Source organism: Ammospiza caudacuta, chromosome Z, assembly GCF_027887145.1.
Source record: "Ammospiza caudacuta isolate bAmmCau1 chromosome Z, bAmmCau1.pri, whole genome shotgun sequence".
NCBI classification, from domain to species: Eukaryota; Metazoa; Chordata; class Aves; order Passeriformes; family Passerellidae; genus Ammospiza; species Ammospiza caudacuta.
In genome coordinates, this window is record NC_080632.1 from 20,687,888 (window position 1) to 20,704,425 (window position 16,538).

A 16,538-nucleotide genomic window follows, 5' to 3' on the forward strand; every position below is an offset into this window, starting at 1 on the left:
GTGAGAAGTGTGGTGACACAGTCTGCAGGCATAACATGAGAGAGGCTGTGAGGACCCTCCATACTAACCCCACCATGCGTTTCTGCTCCCTGCAGAGCCTCACGCAGATGCTGCACCAATGGGGACCCTTTCCTCACTGGTCTTTGAACAACATTTTGTGAAATCAAATCTGAAGGCATCAGAGGGATGAGGATTTCTGCAAGGAAAGTGAAAGGTGCCATGTCCTTTCCCAAAGTAGTGGCAAACTGAATAGCCCAGAGTGACCAGCACTAGAGGAGAAATCAGTGTGACACATGTTTGGTAAGTGAAATACCTGACAGACTAAAAAGTTTCTTTAAGATACTGAAAGACATAGTATCTGCAAAGCATAAGAATTTCATGCATATCTGAGTTCCAGCCCAGCTCTTCACTCCCAAGATCTCCTTAAAATGATAAAATTTGGCATGCTGAGAGAAAATCTGTTTAAAAAACACACTTTGTAAATCCCTATTCCTTCTCCCTGCACTATGAGAGAAACTCTTTCCAGATGAACACCTGGAATTTCCATTATTAGAGTCCACATGCAATGACAGTCATTAAAATGGTCTAATAATTATGCTGACTGTATTCAATAAGTTGTGAGAGTTATCTGCTCCTGGAGTGTTTCCTCTCCAGTGATTACTTTTTCCCTTTCATCAAGTGCCGCTATTATTTTATTTTCTTGGTCCCAGGGAAAAGGTGTACAGAATTAAAGTGTTAGATGAAAAGCTTTCATTCTGGTAAGTGCTTAAGGGGAAACTTGCATAAACACCAGGAGAAAATAGAAATAACTCATTTCCATTCCTTTTTTTCTGAGGAGTGACTGATTTCTCTGTCAAACAACTTAACAAGACTGGAAAAGAAGTTGTTTCTCAAGTGAATAATAATGAGAAAAGAATGTGGTTTGAGGTGGCTATTTAATTCTGACTTATGTAGTGCCCTGACTTATGTATTACCTTAGATCAAGTATCTTTTACACTAAAATAAAACAGACACTTTTCCCAAACAAGTAATTGGAAAAGTCCTAGCTTTGAGTCAGGTCTGAAAAAGACCAACATCTTACTGGGTATGGTGAAAGAAGGCTACTGGTATTTTTTCTGTTCAGTAAATTTTCTTAAAATTATTATTTTCACTTTTAAGTTTTCTTCTGTCTTTCTATAATGACTTCAAAGACCTCCAATGTAGTTTTTGCAGCATACAAATAAATACACAACTTCACAGTATAGCTATGAGGTTTTATTTTCTGATTTCATATTACCAGCATTTCACCTCAAAGACACCTCCCAGACCTACAGTCTGTAAGTAAAGAACAATGTCTCTGATCATAAATCTGTGCAGAAATATACAACAGTTTGTAGAATTAGAGTTGTTATGAATCCTGTTTCTGGCAGATGAGCCCACAGGCCAGACAGTCCATCAGCAGAAGACCTGCCATCCTCACACCAGCAGAATTGCTAAAAGGCTGTTATGTATCCCATATACCTGTTTTTTGCCTGTAGGACCAACAGGACAGGGCTATAGACATGTCATATATATAACATGAGGGAGAAGAGTCAACAGACAGCAACCTGACACAGGATTTAAGAAAAGTGAAGAAAACACGAACTGAGACAAAGCATTAGACCATTATAGCTGATGTTTCCTATTGGATGTAAAACATCTGTCCAAAACACCTTTTGTTGTTACCAGCCGAGCAGTAGCCAAAAGATGCAGACAGAAGCCCCTAATCTTGTTTTTCAACCACGTACCACAACCAGACCACAGACATCTTGGCACTTGTGAGTCTGAGAGCCTGAAATACCAGAAATCAAACCACAAGAAAATTCAGTATAAGGAAAAGCTTCCTTTTCCTTAAGAATGTGCAATAAATTTTGTGACAATTATCTTGCACTGAAGTCCTGGTCATGGAAAGGAAGAATCCACAATGTGTTTTAGAGGTGAAAGCATCTAAGGAGTTATAGTCATAAGGATAACCTTACAGTGATTACTATAAATTACAGAAGTTTGACACTCAAAATCACAGGCACAGGTAATTAGGGGAGAAAAGTATGGCCCTGGCCTCAAAATAAAAGCTAAAGTTTTATCCATCCAACCGTATGAACCTGCAGGAGGCAAAGCAAGATAGAAAAAAAACCCTCACGATCACCCAAGCTGATGAAAATGTGTGTAGTTTGCCTCAAACAAGAAAAGCTATTTGGCTTCAAACATGATGGGTGTCTGGAGGGCTCCCCCAGGTCAATGGCACCTCCTCTAAGTTTCAGCAAGGAGCTGCATCTCCTCCTTCTTCTGGATTTAACTGCCCAGATCTAGAGGCCAGATTGCAACCAGAGGACAAGGGGGAGCAAATCATGGAAGCACAGAAAATCTTCCCCCTGATGCTAGAGCTAAATTTTAAAAAAAATCATGACAGTTCATCTGAAAGACAAATAACAGCTGGTTTTTAATTATCTAAGGAACACTTTTTTGTATCATGCAAGGAAAAATACCCAGCAAAAAGGACGTTAAACAACCATTAAGGATGCCAAAGAGCAGACAGAAGTGACAGCTAATCTGGACCTACGAAGTGACAATGCTGACCCTTTTCTGCTTTTGCTTAAAATGTCTTCAAATACTTCTTGTGAGATGGGGGATTTTGGCAGTTTTCTTTTGTTTTCCTTCAGTTATTTATTTTGCTATTAAATACATCATATATCTATTTGTTTGTGGGTTTATGTTTGTTTGTTTTTACAACCCATTAGGTTTATAAACTCTCTTCTATATGTCTGCTTCATTTATTTGAACTACAATAGATCAGACAGGATTAGTTGCTTAGCAACTTTTCAGTGACAGAATGTATTTTGGAGAATTTGCAATGCTCATGCTAGAGGTCAGAAAATTTTATAACATCATAAGCCAACCAGAAAATATGTTTCAACAACAAAGATTTCTTCCAAGGCTTCTATTTCAATAAGAGAGGATTTCAGAATACCACCAGAATGTTCTTCTGGAAAAGGGATAACAGATATTTAAAATGCAGAAAGTAATAGGAAGGCAGGAAAATATGAGTAGGTTTGGATGAAGTAGCATTACACCTTTCATAAGTGCATTTCATATCTTCCTGCAGTGCAGCTGTACTCTTTCCTCCTACACAGGCTGGATTCTTGCATTTGGAAGGATAAACAGAATAAAAAATTTAGCTTTATGAAAGTCTAATCAATTTTGATTTCTACCTGCCAATAAGTACAAAAGAGGCAAACAAATAATGTCACAATTAAACAAATAGAATGTACTAAGGGAACAGAAGATATTTAATGTAGTGCTGAGGATGCTGTAGGCTGGTTGAAAACAAATTCCCTCCAATGGCAGATTAGATGGTGTCTCTTTTGTGATATTTCCTGATTTAAAAAACATTCTTGAATTAGTTTTGCATGACACTTAGATACTGTACCTTGGCACACAAAACCCACATCATCTGCTGGTCTTTCCCAGAGACATTTCTAACTTTCATGCTTGGATTACAGTGTGCAGTACATCACACCTGTATTCCCCAAACCTGGAGATGAAAGGCATCAATTCTGTGTTGGTTTGGGTTGCTTTATTGTTGGTTTGTTGGATTTTTTTAATGCTTGCCTTAATGTTCTTGGGATCCTTGTGCGTAACAGTATGAGTTAATACTTAAGTTGGTCTCTGCAGCACCCAAGATGCAAAGGTATAACATAAACCCAAAATGCCTTTTGCAATGGCATTCAGCTGATAAAAGAGACCTTTTAGGAATGTGCTATTCCATCCTACTCCAAGAGTCCTTATGGAAATCATGTGTGGTTCTTCATTTTTAAGACTCTAGAAAGGAACTGAATACCGAAATTGAAGTAACACAAGTTTTGTTTTGACAGAAAATTTTCCCAAGTATAAGGTAGGAATCCTTCCCTAAAATTCTTCAGGGGTGCTTTCTCCTGGATATATCAAGAGTACTCTGCATTCTTGGTTTGCCAAAGTCCTTTGCCTTTTTCTGGCAAAAAGTGGTTATGCTGGGCCAGGAGAGGATACACACTAACTGAAAAACTGAAAACCCCAGGAAAAATTTAGGAAAATTGTTGTTAGTGAAATCAGATATGCTCAGCAAGCTTTCAAAGATAACAAGCTCCCAGCCAACTTTACAAATACTATTTTTGGCTGCTTCCTGCCTTATATAATCATTTCCCTAAGGTCAGACAGTTTAATGCATTTTTTGGACTATATGGATGACTACACAACACCTCAAGTAAGGGAAAAGACAATCAGCTCTCTTTCCTCCTGTTATTTCCAGCATTATCTGAGAAATTTGTTTCAAAGAAAGGGAGAAAACCACTGCATTATTACAGTGGTCAGAAGTAGCCACCAGGTGTTGTTTGTCTGCTGACAGGATATTGAGTAGTAATAGAGAAAAATGAGGTTTAGAGATAATTAATTTCCAGAGACAGAACACTGTTTATGAATAATATAATTTACTCTATCTCTTTTAGGCAGCATCTTAGACTGAGATTTACATTATTCAAGGGTTTTTTGAAGAAGAGTCCACAGTCATTTTTCAACAAGAAAACTAGCAATTTCTTCTAAGTAATCACTCATATGAATAAAACTGCACTTTGATGTTTCACCATTTTAAGTTTAACTAAGTTTTTGATGACTATTTTAACAGAGTAAAATAATACGACTGTTGCATGGTATTAGTGCATTGGCTAGACAGCAAAAGCTCTAGTTAATGTTCCAGTACAGATTCACGTCCTTAAAAATTAATGAAACATTCATCTTTGAGAGTGGAACTTTCCATGCAGAATGTCACAGTTACAGTTCTTGAAAAACTGAGCCAGTTTTCATCTACTGCTTTCAAGTCAGCTAAAGGTGACTCTTTCCTTTCATTACCTTTCATTACCTTGCATTTCCTTTCCTTTCATTTCCTTCATTCCAGAGGAAAGATTCAAATACACTGCAGAGTCCTTAACGGTGGGCCAATACCTCTGATAGGTCTGACTGCAGAGCTGCACTGCAGCTTCAGGCTTTATTTGCTGGTGGCACAGGGCCTGCAGGAGCCTGGAGGGGCATGGCAGGGAAATGGGAGGCTTTGCAGCCTTCCTATCAGGTACTATAAGACAAAGATCTGCACTGTCACCTCAAAAACAGTTTGTCATGCCAATTCCACCTGCTGCAGCTGATGGAGGGCTCACTCTGCAGAGACTCAGGTCTGGCAGAAGATGAGCCAGTTGTCTTCCAAGAGCTGCATTAAACCAATGGGCTTAAGTCATACCTGAGTGGAAAAGCTGCACAGTAAAAAGCACTGATACCCCGCTTGAAATTATCTGCACAGGAGAAAATGATCCTTTTTCCACTGAGAGAAGCGGAGCTTCAGCATGCTGCATCACAAAACATATGTTACGTCCTCAGGAACAGACAGGTCCATAAACTGGGAGCTGGAAATGGATCACCTGACAGCTCCTTATTTTTACTCTAACAGTATGATTTACTTCAATCTCTTCAGTTCCTGTCCAATGCAATGAGTGTAAGTTGATAATGACAAAAATGCTTAGGAGGTGCCTTATGTGATTTCACAGGCAAACAGCTGGGATATTTAATGCCTGATGGTGAACACTCCCTTTGTGCTCAAACTGCACTGACTGAACAAATCTCACTTGCATGCCGTCTGCTAAACATCCTTGCTCAAAATGAGTATGCAAATTGTTATTTCCCTGCATCTATTTTCCAGAACCATCCAAAATGACCAGCTTAAAAAATAAATAAAAGAAATCAAAAATTTTCAGTCTGACACTTGTTTGTCACATGCCTAAATCAAAACAAAAACTTCAAAGACAGGAAAAGTCTTCTTATATACAACAAGCTTGGTGTTTGCTGCGTTCTTTGACTGTGATCTGAAGCAGCCCATTCAGACTTCCAGAACAGTGCCACATTGGAGCTACACAGATATTTCTCCAGCTGGAGGCAGTTTACTAAACGCTGATTGCTCTGGGATAGAAACAACCATATACGCCCACACTGAGAAAGCACCTTCTTCAGTAATATTCTCTGTTCAGTCCACTGCCTCATTGCATTTCCAAAAGTATGGGCACTCCAGAAATCTATCTCCCAAAACCTTTTCCAAGCACTGCTTTAATTGTTTGGTTCATGTTTTGGCAGCATCCAGTGAATTCAGCTCAGCTTGGCAAGGAGTTTTTCTCCCATACGTGTATTTTCCCCATATGGTGATTTACCAAAAATAATGGGCAGAAACATTAGCCAACCAAATTAATAACAGCATGATTTTAAACACATAAATTAAGAAGATTAAAAGATTTTGAGACTGCCAGTAAAGTGTTATATAGGTGTACCAAGAGACTTTTTTTCATTTTTCACAGCCATTCCTGTCTAACTCCAGAGAAGCAAAAGCCTGTACCTTAGCTGATATATTATAAGTGCATGGAAGCAAATGTCATAACGTGTAGAGACTCGGGAGTCACTCACTGGCTTCCGTCTATAACTGCAGAGATTTTCAATTCCAAAATATGATGATGATGATGACAGTTCTCCTTAGTTACTAAAACTTCACATTCATGGAAGGCTTTTAAAATTGGACCACAATGAATTAGAGGCACTTTAGGACAATATTAAGTCAATAAAAAGAAGGTTTTGAACTGACATCAATTGCACTTGTCACAAATTATAAAAACCTGAAAAAAAGAAGACACTGCAGAAAATTGTTATGGCAATAGTTCTTTCATTGGGAAAATCTGATCACATCTCAGTCCTACTCCACACATGTACAGGTGTCCTGGTTTTAGTCAGGGTAGCATTTCTTTCCCCTCAGTAGCTGTTCCAGTGCTGTGTTTTGTATTCTGAATGAGATTGGTGTTGATAACACACTGATATTTTGGGTTTTGCTGAGTCATGTTAATCCTAAATCAAGGACTTCTTTTTTCCCTACGTCAAACAAAACCAGGAAGGAGCATAGCTGGAACAGGTAACCTAAACTGATTGAAGGGATATACCACACCATGGGACATCATGTCCACTATATAAATTGAGGGAGGTACCCAGAGGGTGGCCATTCTGGATTTGGGAATATGGTATAAGAGGGTCCGTCTGGCATCAGTCGGAGCAGGGAGAGAAATTGTCTTGTGCATCACTTGTTTGGATCTTTTCCTTTCCCAATATTATTATTATTATTACTTCACCTATTGTTTACCACTTTTATTGTATTTTATTTTGATTTTAAATATTAAACTGTCCTTATCTCAAATTACAAGTTTTACTTTTGATTCTCCTCCCCATTCACTGTGGTGTGGAAGTGATACGGAGGGCTGGGCAAAATACTGCATGGTGCTTAGATTTCCATCTGGGTTTAAAGCACAACAGGGTCAAAGCATATTACTCAATCCTCAGTACATGCCTTTTTGGATTGTTCAGGAAATGCATTAAACCCAGAGCCACACACATGCCCAAAGGCACACAGATGATCTTTACCAAGTGAGGTCAGATCCAGGGTTGCTTCTGGCATGATTAAACTCTGTTTTGTGTTGTCTGCACAACATACAGCACCAGTCTATGCCTCATTGCTGAGGTTGCAGGATTAATGCACAGGTCCCAGAAGCAGCATAGTCTGGGTTATTTTTCATCTTGTCTTGAGGGAGACCAGGCTGACAGCTTTTAATCTCACTTGGCATTAGCTGATCTCTTAATAGATGTGAAGTCAGAATCTGTCCCACAGATATTTAACTAAAATTAAGCTTTCACAGCAAATTTTGGATTTTACTTAGAGCTACAGTAACATCTAGATAATTCTTGACTATACTGAAGACCAGTTTAACAGCATTTTCATCCAAGTAGTTGTACTGTTTTGTTTAACTTCTTCAACAGAACTGCAGCGAGGAAAAGGATAATTCCCAACAGTGAGATGCTGGCTTATGAAGTGGTAAAAGGTCTTGGCCTTAGCCTCATCCTTCATCAAAGCTATTGGTGATAGAAGGTCCCCATTTCCCTTTAGCAGAAATGTAATTAAGAAAGTGAGGCAGAAAAATAAATAAAAGACATCATTTTTAACATGGGGAGAGATGATGTCAGGAAGAGTGTAGGCTGAAGGATGTGATCAAGACTGGCACTGCAAAGGAAAACAGAACTCCATGGAATGGGGCCCTATGTCCTGCCTCCTGGATAACTTGGTGCTATCCACAAAACTTTGTAAACCATAGACTGCTTGGGGATTTTTTTTTGTCTGGGAATTATTGAAGGTGGAGGTAGATACTCAAGAATCTTGCATTGCCTGTGAGTAGCACTGCTGTATCCGTGAGGGTTATGGTGGGACGGACCATGCACACCTGGAGCCATGGGACTGCATCAACCAAATGAGGAGAATCACAGTAGAATGTGATTCCTTACTGAGAGCAGAGCATGGGTTAAGATGAGAGTGTTAAACCAGAATCTAAAACTGGGTCATAGTTCAGCCATCTATGGCTTTTAATTTAACATATATTTATTTTTAAGGTCTATTATGATATTTGTGTCTAAAAGATTAGACTGTTATTACTAATATATCTCCATTTCCATAAGTCTGCAGATCCCACTCAGACAAAATTTCCCATGTAATAAATTTGAAGGGCATGAAATATTTGACCCAGTATAAATAAGTAAAAATAAACTTTCAAGTGTTTTTTTTTTATTCAGAGGTAGAAATTATTTCTTTTTCAAAGAGGATTACTGTGATGCAAAATAGCTTGAAGCCAATCACACTGTCACTAGAAAACTGTCTTTGCTATGTTTTTAAGGAGATGGAACCAGTACACTAATTACCAGCCATCTGTGATGGGAGCTAGGGATTCACTCTCTCTCTTCCCTTCCTGCTTTTATATGTAGACAGATTCAGATCAGAATCCCTGGAGCATCAGCCAAGGGATAAAAGCACATGAAGAAGGTCCCTGTTGTGAGCTGATATGTGTCCCACAAGAGAACATCAAAAAAAGGATTGGCTAATCATCAGGTTTCTTTTGAATATTAAGGACATTGAAAGAGCATGTGTCTTCCTGGCTGATCCTGTGATGCAACTATTCAACCACAGGCCAAATCCACAGAGCAGCACTGAAACCCAGCTGGCATCTGCAGGAGCCAGGGAGGCTTGTACCCAGAAGCTGAGCCCCTGACAGCTGCAGCCCCTGGTGGGACAGTGGGATACACTCAGGCTGTGCACAGAGGTTTCCAGAGCTTGCAGGCCCTGTGGAGGGCAGAGAGGCGCAGAGCTGGGCCTTGCTGCTCAGACAGCCCCCGTCACCACAGCAGGGACTGTCATTCCTGGGAGATGAACAGGATTCAGGAGAACACAGGTCAGCTGAATTTTCCTAGAAGCGAGAGCATTCCTTTGCGAGGCACAGCTCTACTTAGGACCTCTTAATTTTTACAGATTCACGTAAAATAAAAATAATCCTGGAGTCATAAGTCAGACAACTGCATGTTAAAGCACTACCCGACAGAAAACTTTAAAATAAATTCTCCTCTGGAAAATGTCAGACTATGAGGCTGTAGGAGCCATGTAATGATATTTCAGCACCTGTAATCTTTGGGAGAGAATGCCTCATCTACAAACTATTTCTCTGTCTTTAGAAAGAACTTGAGCTGAATTTTTGAGATTGTTGCTCAAACACATATGGTTTTAGCACTAAGCTATCTGTGACATACATTACAAATTTCTCCCTTTTCCAGACCAAATGAGCTGAAAAGAGTTTTTTTCCTACATGAAAAAGATAGAAATTACACTGGCTGTTTCATAAAAATATTTCCAAACTAGAATATCATTAAAGACTAAATGTCCCAAAAGTTTTAAGCATTCACATTTTGCTGGATGAAAAAAGGTGCAAGTGATGGGCAATTTTGGGAAAGTATGATAACAGCTGAAATGGGAGAAAGGTTTGAGCTTGTTTCCAGCAAAAAGAAATCTCAAGGAAATCATCAAAATAGCAGTAAAAGCTTTTTTTTTATACCCACAATAACATTGTGGTTTGAAATTTGGGGAAGTCAGCATATTTTCAGGTTCTCTGCGAACCCTTTCCAAAGCAGATTTATCAGGTGACGCAAGGAAAGTTGGGGTACCCTGTTTACCTGCCCCTCTACCTGCGGGTTTTCCCAGGGTCCCCAAACTAGGTGGGTGCCTGCAAGCGTATGGTCCTGGGCGTGTGCAGGCGCGGGGGGATCCAGCCGGGTCACAAGCACGCACATCCGCAGACGGATCAAGCCAACACAGCCAACAGAGAGGGCTCGGGAGGCTCCGGTGAAATTCCAACAGGGCTTGATTTTCAGGGAAGTTCGAGGGCGCCGAGGGGAAAGAAAGCGGGGTACAGCTCTGATGAAGGGTGCCGGAGCCGGGGTGCTGAGCCCCGAGCCCAGGCGGGACATAGGTTTAAGAAGGGGAACAGAGGGCAGGCTCAGCGGTGCTCTCTGACCACTGGGACAGGGGTACGGGGGTACCAGGGGTGGTGTTTTGTGAGGTGGTCCAATAGAAAAGTTTAGAGCAAAGAACTTTCTAGCACAAAGGTTATAGTTTGCATTTCACTGACTGCTCCACCCCAGGGTATCTCAGCTTCATAATCATTGCCCCCTCCCTCCACATCTGCCAGCATCAGCTGTCACAGAAAAATCCTGTGTGATGGCGAATACACAAACGTATACACACACCACACACACCAGCTCACACTTCCTTCTGTTCCACCTGCTTCTACTCTAATCCTGAATTCCACTGGAGATCATGGGGATTTTATCTGATAAGATTAGGTCCACAGCATTCTGCAAGGCACGTAGAATATCTCGCTCCAGGACACCATGTTTCAGAATTGGGATGCAGAACAAAAGTGAGGGGTTTTCTTACGTGAAGAGAGAAAGAAAAATCAAGTTCTTAGCATTGCTGGAACCTGAAAAATTGTCTCTGGGAGTTGTGAGGATGAAAAGAGATACAGATCTTCTCTATCTTTTTTCCAAGCTGATTCACTCCTCAGTGGTATAAATTTTCTTTATGTGCAACTGCTATCTCTTAAATGGATCTTGCTGTGGATATAATAGGAAACTTTAACTTGCTTCTAAAAACATAATTATGGGTGCAAATTCAGGGAGCAGCCTGATATTGCAAACTGATAATGCCATTCCCTGTGCCTACACTGCTGCTATAAATCAGAATTAATGACATTAAAATCAGTAAAGATTCAGTGATATAAAAGAAGTTGGAAGAATACCAGGATCATTGCAGAGAGCCTTGACTTTAGCAAGTGCTTTATTTTGGCATGGGGTTTATTGTTTGTATTCATTTTTCTCTTGACATTCTTCAGTCCACAATGAAATTGCTTCTCTTAAGAAGGGGAATCCATGTAAAGTTGCAAGCTGCCCCATTTCATGCTTTCCTTAGGCACACCATCATACCCAGCCCTGGCCAAAGTCCCAGGGAGGCAAGCTTACAATTTACTATGATGAAGTGGCTCATGCGGAGACTGTGCCTGGTTGTGCAAGAAATTAAAAGCAAACACTTCAACACACACCAAAAAAACTGACCGAAATTCACTGAACTCTTCTTTGTGCAACAACCATTCAACTTTCATAAATTAATGAGCAGGACAAAGAATTCCTCAAGAAATGCCTCAAGATCATCCTTCACCAATAACCAGTTCACAATTACTTACATTCTTGATTTTCTTTTGCTTATGTTTCTTGGAACTGCTTCTCATCTGTTCACTTACTGAGATTTTGTCATCCATACTATTTTCCAAAGAACAACTCTGTCCAACCAAGAAGAGGCCAAGATTTGGTAAACGGGCCATGATTTCATCAGCTATCCTAATGGAATTCTGGATCAAAATATGAGGGGCAACATGGGAGAGATGAGTCCCAAACCTGTCTCTGTCTACCAGATAGTTCTAGTTCACCTGTCTGGTCTGTCTCAACTCTCTGCCTGTAAAATAAGAATGATGACAAAATGGAAACCAGTGAAGAGAGGTTTTCAGAGACCTCTAGAGGCTTTACTTGGTGGAAAATAATGTCATATAGTAAACCTCAAAAAAGAGCTGGTTAAAACTGTATTCGTTCAGACCTTTTCCCCTGATGTCAATACCAGCTCTATCATAGTTTTAATGCTAGCATTTCCTGAGCTTGTGACTGTAGTAGTTGAATCTGCAGAGTTCTCAATAGGATCTTTGAAAGGCTGCTAAATAAATATTTAAATTATTTATACCAGTTTATATTTGGGCTAACCTTCCTATACCACATCTGAGAAAATTCAGACAGAAGATTTATTTCGGAAATTATCTTTTCCACAAATATGAATTCAAAAATGCTAGGAAAGAAGGTATTCTACCATGTTGAGCAAAATGACAAATGTCCTCTTAAATGTTTCAAGGACCTCCCTCATATTAAGTTCTGAAAGACATGGTTTCAAACAAGGTAATTTTGAAACCTACTAAGAAGTTTGTCTCTGGTCATCTTTTCTGCATTTTACACATTTCATTCTCAGTCCTCCCAAAAAGAAGTCAATATCAAGCTGTTATCAGTTGCAGTGGATGCAATGCTGTCCTCTTCCAATTAGCTGAATCCATGAAACTGCAATCTCAGTACCTTATCAGGGCAAATTTTGCCAGGCAGTAAAACACAGCAAAGTGCCCTGGGCCAGACTGCAGATTGCAGAGGAGGCACACACAGACAAGGCTGGCACGGTCTCTTCCATAGGGAACTGGGGCACAGCCACTCCAGACAGTATGGGAAGGATAGACCAACACAACAAAGTACAGCAATGATATACCAGCAGGGGCTTCCTGGGCAGGGGACAGATCTCATTGCAGTGAGATGCCCTGCAGTCTCCTCCTCCCTGAGAGCAGAACTTGTCAGATCTACCCAGTGCCTTTCTTCGCCAGGAGGTACAACCACAGCTGACTTCTGAGGCAAAAAAGTTATAAAAATATAATGGGGAAGCTGGAGAAAAGGAGAGGTGACAGAAATGTTAGCACATCTTAATTGCAGAGAATTTTGCCCTCGAGCCTTCACATGCCTTTGCACATCACTGTCACTCTGAAGTGGGAATGATCTTGAGAGCAGAAGCAAAGCTTTAAATGCATGTTTATATATATATATATATATATATACACATATATATGTGTGTATAGTTGTGTAAAATTATTAAAAATGCAACTGTGTCCCCTAGTCTTAGAGTTTCAGAATATCTAATTTATCTTCAGTGAAAACACAGAGGCACAGAGCAATGAACATCCCCTGCTGTTAGCTGTTTTTGAAAAGAACCCCGCTTAGCTTTTCAGACGTCTCCTCCTCACAGCAGTATTGCCCTGTAATTTCAAGTCATAAAACTAATACTGAGAGCAAACTAGAGTAAATACAGCTGCCACACTTTACTCCCACCCCTAGACATTCCTCGTCTGTCTTTCTGGAGGGAGGCCCTTTAGAGGTTCACCCATGCACACTTCATCTGTCTCCACAGTGCCTGACACAGCTGAGGGATTATTTTCCTCAGGCAGGGCTGTGCAGAGTTCAGAAGAGCTGGTGTATTACCTGCTTTGCTGGTTTCCCCCTCATGTCAATCACCTGCTTTTGTACATTAAAAAGGCCATGGTGGTGTCCCAGTTAAAAAATGCTGTCACTGCAGAGGCCTTTGGAGGATCATTAAGAAACATTGCAATTGAGGAGGTGGGAGTAAAAAATCCAGCAGATTGGCTAGATGGGCTGTATAAGCACTTTCATTAGAGGTCTATTGTGAAATCTAGGGAAGGAAAATCTAAAAGGGGAAGATGATCAGGCCACTGTATCACTGCCCAGATGCATCTTCCCAGGAGCAGGGAAGAAGAGGCAGGATTTCAGCTCTGTATCTGCCTCTTCCGTCTGTCTCATGCTGCTAACACAGCAGCAATGCTGGAAAGATCACCTGGATGTCTCTATACCAAAAGTCAAGGAAGGGCCCAAAGAGGAGAAAATAAGAGGGATGGTGCTTTTATGCAGGGACAGAGCGAGACGCTAAATCAGAGAGGAGGAAGCACCGTCCCCATCTGTCCCAAGCAAGTGGCAAGCAGTGAAGGTGGATGCACCAACAGAGCATGCACCTGCATGGTCCCTGTACCACAGCATCTGCTGCAGGTTTGTGCCACCAGCATCTCTGCAGCAAGGGCATACATACCAGTGGCCCTGACTTCCAGCACATCCTTAAACATTAGGGGACCCACAAGGTGCCGGAATGCAGCTTCCTTTGAAACAGACAAACCATGTCCAACAAGAACACCTCAGGAGAGCACTACTTGAGATTTACCAGTAATCACCAAGTACCACAGTAATTTGCATGGCCTCATCCCATTCTCAGTGCAATTCAAAGCACAGAGGTAAATCTTTGTCACCTGTTCAAGAGAAGCCCAAAATTTATTGAATGGAAAAGGCACATTTATTGCAGGTCTTTCTGCATGCTAAGTATGAGTCAGCATCACTATAGATCTTTATAAGGGGCAGGGCTTTTATATTTCTTATTTCTCCATTTTATACAAAATATGGATATGTAAGGGTAATGATCCAGATGCTGCCTGTACTAGGTGCTCAATTTCTGCATTATTCATGAACAAAAACCCCTGCTTAAAGGTAATAGAGCCTTGTGTGAGAAATAAAAGAAGCTCAAGCAACATGATTTGTACCTAAAAGGAATTAACTGAACAAATCAATATGCCTGCCTAGAAAATTAATCTATATATCCAAAACAAGCAAAAAAGGAGTTAAATTGCAGACATAGTCCCCTCTTTTTGAATGAGTCCTATTGATTTTGTCCAATCCTTCCAAAGAAAAATGATAGTAGAAAGCAGCTCGACTAGGCAGAGACACAGACACGCTGACAGAAATCCCAATTGGAGCAGAAAGCTACACTGTGGACCTTCAGAGATTACTTTCCACAACTCTATGTTTTTATGAAAAGCATTGAAAGATTCTCCCTAAAGAGGGTTGAATGAGCATCCTGAAGCCCCATGGATTTGAGAGCATTCAGCCTTCTTGATATCAGTCACGAAATTCAATTCTTATTTAACATAACCTCAAAATATGTCTGATAGCAAAGCTGCCATTCTACCCAATTACTGTTCACTAAAAATCCATAAAAACGAACTATCCTATTACATCACTAATCTTCTATATGCAAAAATGTAACTCATATGCTGGTGCCCTTAAATGACCACTTCCAGGAGGCTGATCAGTTCAGCACAAAACAGAGAAGCACCCTTAAAAATGAACAATTATTTCTGAAAGCAATACCTGTCAGTAATAAGCTGAGCACTCTCTAGATGCATAATTTAATCTCACAGTCCATTAACTTTCCCTCTTTTTAGACTGCCACTGGACTGTCATCATCTTGTAATCTTTAATACATTGTGGGAATACTTCAACCTTTAATCTTTAGGATCTCATAATTTCTTCTCTGATACCTTATGTTCTCTGTGTTTAAATAAAATAAAGCTGAAAAAACCCCAATTCATCTATGGATTTTGGTTGACAGCCAAAAAACAAGGTTTTTTGAAAGAACATTGAGAGCAGGAAAAAAACATCCCGTATGAAAGCTCATCAGTTTCCCAGAGAGACTGTAATTAAGTTGCAGTACATAGAAACATAAGAATTGTCAAAATGTCTCCCACTAGAGAGAACCAAAGAACACTGCTTCAGGGGAAGAGAAACATTATGCTACAACAAAATATGCACTTATATTATGACAGCGAATGCACCTCATCTAACCGATGGTCAGCACTCTTTACCATACAATAACAATAAAACTAAGAGATTCAAACATATAAAAGGAAACAATTTAAGAATCATTTTAGAAAAAGGTAATAATAAAGGCTTTCATTAAATAATAAAAAAGAAAAGAAATTTTAGTCAGTTTTTTGTTTCTGATATTATGGCTCAAACCAAGTATGTTTCTCATAACTGAAAATGTAGAGTTGTGCAGGGGTGTTTACCCCAGCCATGAGTCTGATTGTCACAAGGCAAATCACAACAATCCAAAGCTGACTACAATCTGAAGATATGCAGCTCCTTCCTCGACTTTTTGGGAAAAAATGGCCCCTGCACAACTATCCTTTGAATAGCAATTAACAATTTTGCCCAGTATTGTGCTTGTCCAGGCATGTCTCCTTGATTTCCTCTCAGGAGTTTTACTTTTTCTGTTTTTTAAGAGGGCAGTGAGAGGAGTCTAAAATATACATGTACACAAAGCAGAAAATATGTAGTGCAGAACATTGCTGCTGTGCTGTTCCCTAGCCTCTGTTTAAAGGTGTTCAACAGCTTATTAATTTCTGACTGATGCTGAAAATTGAGCAGATATCTTCATTGAACTTCCCACAATGCAAACCATAGCTTATTTTTTTTCCCTGGGAGGTGACAACTAATTCAGAAGCCATCGATGTATATAAGGAGATTAATTTGTTCCATCTGATTTGTATTCCCTTGCAGCCAGCAACAATGAATGTAATTTACCATCATGTTGCCCAACTGTCTCAAGCTACTTGCAGTAGTCTTTTCAT